The sequence below is a fragment of the Saccostrea echinata genome, unplaced genomic scaffold (assembly GCF_033153115.1).
Source record: "Saccostrea echinata isolate AGI-Se365-2 ecotype Australia unplaced genomic scaffold, CSIRO_AGI_Sech_v1 ptg000005l, whole genome shotgun sequence".
NCBI lineage: Eukaryota > Metazoa > Mollusca > Bivalvia > Ostreida > Ostreidae > Saccostrea > Saccostrea echinata.
The window spans coordinates 6,058,223-6,066,779 of NW_026889754.1; the positions used below are offsets into that span (position 1 = coordinate 6,058,223).

General features: G+C 33.1%; 1 pseudogene; it reads right to left on the bottom strand.

The window, feature by feature from the left end:
- Positions 1–216: 216 nt before the first annotated feature.
- Positions 217–1,982, bottom strand: LOC133179856 (uncharacterized; annotated as a pseudogene).
- Between the last annotated feature and the right edge of the window lie 6,575 nt (positions 1,983–8,557).

Genomic DNA, 8,557 nt, shown 5'->3' on the forward strand with positions numbered 1-8,557 from the left:
TATTCCAGATACATGTAAACATCATGTCAGTAAGACTGAAGAAGAAGTGGTATAAAGATTATAGTACATAAGAAATTGATAATTATTAATTGCAAAAATAGTCCATATCATTTAATTGCTAGTAAAACAAAAAATGATCTGAAAGAACACAGAAAAGTACCTTATAATCGTCTAATTCCTTGTCTACCATTTCAAGAAGATGGCTGTTGATCTCTACTAAAACCTCTTCAGATTTTCTGAAGGTTGTTTCTGATGTTTGGTGAGTCTAAATGCTTGGAAATTGCTTGGCAGAAGAATACGAGGTTCATCGAGTGGAATGCCATTAAATATTCCTTCTTCTTTAGTTGTTTTCCATGTCCTATTGCTGTTGATCCTGTACTGCATTGTGATTTTTTGGGTCTCATTTCTACTGAATGAAAAATGAAGAGGTTTAGAATGATGCTTGATTTCACGTAAATGCGGTTGCAGCCATGATTTTATATCAAAAAGGCCTCTTTAATTGTTTGGCTCCATTTAAGATATTTAAGAGTTTTGGCACAGTCTCAGCTTTACATCTTCTTAGTTGCATGGCTTATTATGAAGATACCGCATCAATATCTTAATGGGTGTGTCCAATATGGAGGAAGGACAAATGCACCTGAAAATTAACTTAATATTAACGATTGATTGATTATTATTGTTTAACGCCAAATATTAACGAAGGATACCATTTAAACTTGTTCTCAAAGTAGCATCAAAATGAATTAAGAATAGTATTCTGTACTTTTGTCTCATGAATTTATGCATGTTGTGCACGTACCTCATGAAATATTGATAGTCTAACCAACAATTCACAAAACCCTAGCACAAATCTGTTTTTATGTTCTCTTGCACAATTATCGGCTTGGATGTACAGCCTCTGTGGCAGGTATCCATCTGGAAAATAAACATATTTTTACATTGAACTTAGAATCATTCAATTTTCCAAGATAAATAAAATCACATCAAGCTCATAATTAATTAAACATCTTTCTAAATGCTGTCTTAAGCATCAAATCATATATCTTGCCTTTGAAATGGAATTGTGGATTGTCTTTAAAATAACATTCATCACCAAGTTTGAGTCATGACAGTATTCGTTGATGTCAACATAAACATCGAATGTTCCCATCCCGTGGTTTAGTACTCCTTGTACATGGGTTTTCAGAAAGTTGTTTGGATTTATTCCTTAAGAAATGAAAATTAATGTGAAATTTCAAAAGCCAAGGAGAGTCAATGGCATACGTTTTGCATAAATAACAAAGATTATTCTAACCAATTAATAATGAAGCATTTTGTATTTTGTTCTAAAACTTAATAATATATGAAGGAAAATAAATGAAAAGCTTTTTCTAGAGAAGTAGTATCTTAAATCCAAAGTTAATGTTACTTGTCAGTTTGCTGGACTTTTTTTCCTTCCCCTCTTTTTAAAATGTTCTTGCTATTATAAGTCTTCCAGTGAAATGTGGCAAATTTTTCTTACCTGAAAAATATCCAGAACAAAAGTGTCAATTGATCAATTTTCATTTTCAAGCATACAAATAAAGAAATTCAATTTGGAATATGGAAAACTAATTCAACTCACTTTGATCCATGCCATCAATAATGATTCTCATGTGCTTCTGAGGATATTTTTTTGCAGTATCTCTTTTTTGTAGTAATATCTTTTTTCTGTCCTTTAGGTAAAAGAAAATGTAGGTATAATTATTCTTTAAGTGTCATCAAATCAATTGAAAATACCATTAACAATCATCAAATAATTAGATAATTAGAATGGATCAAGAAGATGTCATATGTTTGTGTGTGTGTGTGTGTTTGTGCAAAGGTATAATTTTAATATTGCAAAATGGTAGAAAAAATTCACAATTGAAAGAATCCTCCATATCGTTAAAATATTAATTTACAAGCACTCTTAATTAATACAAAAGCACTCACATTTGTCTCTGATTATGGACACGCATCATTTGTTTCAATTTTGTTCTCTTAGAAAGATCACGTGTTTTTTCCAGCTCCCTTTCGATGTGTACACAGGTAGAACACTTGGAAAATGAGATGGTCTAAACTGAAACGAGAATATCCCAATAAAAAGAACCTTGTTGACAGGTTTATATATATATATATATATATATATATATATATATATATATATATATATATATATATATATATATATGTATGTATTTAATTACAAATTACTTTAATTTTCTTCTTCCTTTTTCAAGGTATGTTTTTAATAAACTTACCTGTTTTATCTTTTAATGGGGAAATTCATTTTTCCAAATGTCATAAAATGCAGACTGACTGACTGTGAGTGCATCGAATACAGATCTTTCCAAGCATTCAATTTTTTCATTGACATACATCTTTCATATATCTCTTTGTTTAGTTTTGAATGGAAGCATCATGTCGCCATTGTCTGGCATTCTGTCAGCATAAGAATTAGTAGTTCTTCAGCCAAACTATAGCACCTTCTTTTGCCACTCAACAACCTTTTGTATTTCGATATCCAGCAGCAGTTTTTCAATCATTTGCCATTTTTAGATATATGTAGTAAAAATTCCGATTCATTCTCAAAAGAAACCGAAAACAAGAACCACAAATTGTTTTTGTTCATTTTCTTCGCAGAGGTTGCACATACTGATTTTTTAAATTTTATTTTCTACTTTATAAATATTTTATACCTGACATTAACAACTTCCAAGCCAGATATGTATGGCATTCAACTCCTACAAGTTTGTCATTTTCTTTGGTTTTGTTCGATACGCCAAGGTGTACATGACCGTTCCTATGGTAAGTGTAGCTAAAATATGGGGTCTACCTCTAATTGTCACCGTCACTCATGTGCTTTTGGAAGTCAGGGTCCCAAGTAAGCACAAAAAACTTACTTTCAGGGTTCTGGTACCATAATGTTTAACAAAAATAACTTACTTTCAGGGTTCTGGTACCATAATGTTTTACAAAAATAACTTACTTTCAGGGTTCTAGTACCATAATGTTTAACAAACATAAGTACAACATTGTGTTTGCACATGAATACTTTACCAATAATAATTGAGTGAGAAGTATCCCGCAAAACATGTTAACCATGCACTAAAGAGGAGTGAACAACACAAACGTGTCTTGAATCAGCAAGCTGATCACAACTACATGAATTCACTTGAAAATTAAATTTCAAGCTATTGTACAATGAATCTGACAAAACATTAATTGCACACTCAGAATCTACCTATGCAGCTATTGCTATATCCTTAAAATAGACACAGATACATAAAGTTGGAATTATAAGGAATAGAATTTCCTCAATCAGCGTAATCACTAGCACAAACCTGTCTCTGTCATTCTGGGTCGTCCACGCGATGCAGTGGTTATATCGTTTGCTCTAGAGTCGCGAATTAAGGAGTTGATCCTTAGGTCGCGGGTTTCAATCCCATTGTGGGACGTTGAGACCGGTCCTTCGGATGAGATTGATAAAGCGAGGTCTATTGCAGTAGCTGGCACGAAAAAGATCCCTCACTGCTCAAAGGCCCTGAGTGCTGAGTATAAGTCAAAATTTGCAGCTCTCCATCGGCAACTGGTGGCGTCTCCATGAGTGAAAAAATCTCAGGAGGGAGGTTAATCAACGCACAAACAAACGAAAACGAGCAAGAGGAAGCTCACGTTGCATGTCCGTACACTGCAGTGACATGTAATTGTCGAACTCCGCCAGAACCTTTACAGCATCCTCATGTGAACATCCAGAAAATTTACCTAGTGGTTCAATGTCACTGCACACCCTTCACCCAAAGACACTCTGTGGGTGAAGTATGAGCCAGATTAGGCCAAGGAGAGAGAAGATATGCACCGGACACGAGATGTCAGACTGACAGACGGACTGATCACTATAGGGCGCCCGCAGAGCGGGGCCCTAATTAAAGATGAAGAATCAGGTACGCTTATTTATACTTATCATATTTTCTAATAATCAACACAGGCAGTTTTATGAAATCCCGTTCAGCCTTTCCTCTGTCGGTCGTAACATAAAAGATGCAAAAGTTCGACACAACGCCGTATACTTTGAAACATAATTGTTGTTTCTATCGAAAGCTTGTATTCTATAGTACCTGGAAAGTGCTGCTAGAATCTTGTGGTTAACTTGGATTGATGACAAATACTTGATCGTCTGCACAAAATGTAAAAATTATGGTAAGGTTTCATGTGAAACTTTGGAATGATCTTTTCTGTTTCAACAGAGTAGGATTCTAGCAGCACTTTTCATGGTCCAGTGATGTTTTAACATAATTATTTTCACAAAAAGTAATAAATTATTTGCGGGGTAGTGTTGAACTTTTCACTTTTTTTTTTAACTATAGACGTCACATGATGACGTTGTAGTGGAGTGCTTCTTTAAGCCTTAGACTCAATGACGTCTATACAATGGATAATAATAGTAAATCTTTTATCTATGGCTTTTCCGATTTATCAATGTTACATTTTACGAAAAAAGTCTAAATTCGCCGAAAAATGATCTGGGCATTGCCTCAATTTACCTGCGCTCTTCTTAATGTCGGTACTTTCAATGATATCTGAAGACATATCCTTAATCAAGGATAGCCTAGCCTCAAATCTGAGATACAGATTGACATCTTCTTCATCAATGATGTTGGGTTAGCTGTTTGTAGAAATTCTATTATCCTTTGCTGCAAGTTTTCTTTTGCATCCTACGGGAGGGTTCTTTGTTGCCTGTAGTTTCCTGTTGGTTCCTTATCTTATCCCTCTCGATTGTGACCTGGGTCGACTCTATGGTGCTGCTGGCTTCTTGTGAGTGTTTTCCTTTCCCCCTGAGATACTTCTTTTTTGTGACAAGGATGGACTTTTCAGTGGCCTTAGGTCCAAACAGAGTTTAGCTTTCCTCGTTCATAAAAAAAATCTATATGATATTAAATATGACCTGTTTTTGGCAGAAGTTGACGTTTTGGGATTATGTGAAACGAGAATTTTCCGGAGAAGTGTAACATATGACTTGAATGGTTTTTCGAGCTTTTATACTAATAAACAGCAAAGTCAACATGGCAGGGCTGTGTATTACAAGGGGAATATAAATCCCTTTTCTGCTGCTTGTATCAATGGATATGAATTTGTAATGAACAGAGGGAAGAATGTCAATGTATGTTTTATTTACAAATTTTATAAAATATAAATTTAAGGTTACTTAAGGATGGATTCTTGTCAGCATTTTACGTCGTCAATGGGTCTCCATAAATTATGCAAGTCGTAAAATGCAAAATTCATATTTAATTATACTGAAGGAAAAACTATTAGATAATTTGTCAGTTTAAGTAATGTTGAATCTATTTCTTTTGAAATTAATAAATTTTTCGTAATATTTTCTTTGATTTGCGACAATCGCCATAATATTCGCAGTTCGGTAGCGAATGTCAACATGTCCAGATCATTTTCCGTAGAAAACCCCGAGAGGGTTGTTTTGTAAAATCTACAAACTGTGAACATTATCGAAGCATTGCAGAAGCCTAGGGACAGTTATGACAAATTAAATCATAGTTATTTATGCCCGGGAAATTCCGATCAGCCAAAAGGGAAGCTTGAACTTGAAGGTCACAAACATGTGCAAGATTGCAGATCCACGTTGCCTCGTCTGAAGTCATGTCCTGTGCAGTGAGCATGTAAGTTAGTTATATATGTCTGAAGATTTTTATAATTTTGAAATTGAATTCAATTACATGCTGGTTTGTATTGATTTATGGGAATTCGCACGGAAATTATAGTCCTGTTATCAATATTTCGTTTGCTTATTCCCGCGACTTGTCAACATTTGAAGAGGATATATTTCGTGTGTTCGTCAGGTTTATGAATAATAATTCACAAAAATAGCATTTTTTGTATATGATTACAACAAATTTTATATTTTCAACTAGCCTACTTTGTTCAAGACACAACAATCATCAAGTTATTAGAAAAGTAAGGTGTCCCGCTTGGGTACAAATCAAACGGAAAAATAACTTGATATTGTATGTGGAAATATCAATAATATTGAAACACAATTGTCTAATAAATAGAGCAAAATGAAACATCATTGTTAAAAAACTATTTATATTATTGGTTTTTTTTTTACTTTTCTGTACTTTTAGGATAAAAAATGTCTATTTATTTATATCCAATACATTATAATATAAGACATTATGCAAATGGTAGAATCCATTAAAATATCTTCATTCATTTAAATCAATAAATGAAATACAGATGAGATAAGTTGTTTAATCTTATAATCAATTTCCATTAATTTAAAAAAATAGTCTAAGGGATGTTCATGTTTAATTCTAAGGAGAAAATCAACCCTACTTTACCCTAGACTAGAAAAAAGACTGGAGGTCAGAATGCAGGATGATTGAGCAAGGAGTGCTGGCAGATGGACTACTGAGGTACATGTATAAGAAATATGGACACAACTTTATCTAACTATCATGTAATGAAGCATCTGTGTTGCTATGTAAAATATATTACTTTTTTTTTTTAAATTATAGGTCAACAAAACATTTGGACTTTCATCAGGTGGACACATGTTCAGCAAGAAATTCTCACATCAAATGAATGATGGCTGTCTGTGGAAAAGAGATTTTCTCAGAATATATCACAGATCAGAAGCAGGAATTACATATTTATCTGATCAAAGAAATATTTTTGTAGAAATGTGGAAGTCAATGCATGTTATCATAGTTACTGCTGCTTGTTGCATGATTCCATTCTTGATTTTTTTCAGAAACTTTCAGTCAAAAATAGTTTTATTTATAATTATATAATGTTTAATTATTTGATTCCCAAGTACCCGATACAGTGCACACTTTGTAGAATGTGATTACTTTACAAAATCTTTGATTCAGATTTGAAATCTTACTCCCAGAGTGAATTTTTCAAGCATTATCTTTCATTAGATTTCATCCTTGAATAAGTATTTTGCATCTAAATGTGAAATTAAGTTTGATAGCTGCATGCATATTATTGTTACAAAGTTCAAGGATGTCATTTTCAGGCAAAGATGTCAAAGGGCATTTGATTGCCATAGATGGGTTTTTCGTTATCTTAAAACTCCAGCAAATTTTACGCAATATGTGATCACAATGAGGAGTTATATTTATTGGTGCTGAACAAACTATATACTTATAAATGTGTGTAGGTATTTATTGTCCCTTGCTTTCGCGAAAGAGAGGGGACATTAAATCTCATTCATCTGTCGGGCTGTCTGTCACAAAAACTTTAACCTTGGCCATAACTTTTGAGTGAGAAGAGATTGGGCTTTTGTATTTCTCATGTACATTACCTGTAACAAGACCTTTCCAAATATACTGTGAATTTTGACCCCGTGGCCTTGGCCTTGAAGTTTGACCTACTTTTCAAAAAAAATTAACATTACCTTAAATTGGTCATAACTTTTGAATGAGAAAAGATAGGACTTTCATATTATGCCTGTTTATTACCTGTGACAAGACCTTTCGAAATTATACTATGACTTTTGACCCCGTGACCTTGACCTTGAAGTTTGACCTACTTTTCAGAAAATTGACATTTCTTTAAATTGGTCATTAAATTTAAATGAGAAAAGATAGAGCTTTCATATTAAATATGAACATTACCTGTAAGAATACCTTTCCAATTGTACTATGATTTTTGACCCCATGACCATTACTTTGAAGTTTGACCTACTTTTCAAAATTTTTATCTTTGCTTATAACTTTTGATTTAGAATAGTTAGGGCTTTCATATTTAATATGTGCATTAGTACTGACAAAGTGTTTCCAAGCATGCTATAATTTTTTACCCCTTTACCTTGACCTTCATGTTTGACCTAAATTTCAAAAATTTTATATTTGGTGATTACTTTTGAATGACATATGATAGGGTGTTCATATTTGACAAGTGCATTACCTGTGTCAAAATGTTTCTGAATATGCTATGATATTTGACTACGTGACCTTGACCTTCCAGTTTGACCTAATTTTCAAACATTTCATCAGTTTGCTAACTTTTGAAGGAGCAAAGATAGGGCATTCATATTTGACAAGTGCATTACCTGTGACAAGCATTTCCAAATGTACTATGATTTTTAATCCCATGACCTTGACCTTGAAGTTTGACCTAATTTTTAAAAAGTTTATCATTGCTAATAACATTTGATTGAGATGGTATTTACATTTGACATGTGCATTACCTGTTTCAAGACCTTTCTGATTGTATACTCTGGTTTCTGATATTTTTTTTTTTACATGTGCATCACTTGTGAGAAGATCTTTTAGATTTTATTATGATATTTGACCTCATGACCTTGATCTTGAAGTTTGATGTAGTTTTGAGAAGCTATAGTCTTTGCCATAACTGTTATTAATTCAATAATTTATGTTTTTTGTATGATGCACTGATAAGACAGGACAAACAAATAAGACAGTTAAAATATGCCATAAGTAATGGCATTGGCATCCCATCCACTAAGACATTGAAAGTGGGGGACCACAATTCTTTGAATTTGCTTGTTGTTTTCAAAACTCAGTTT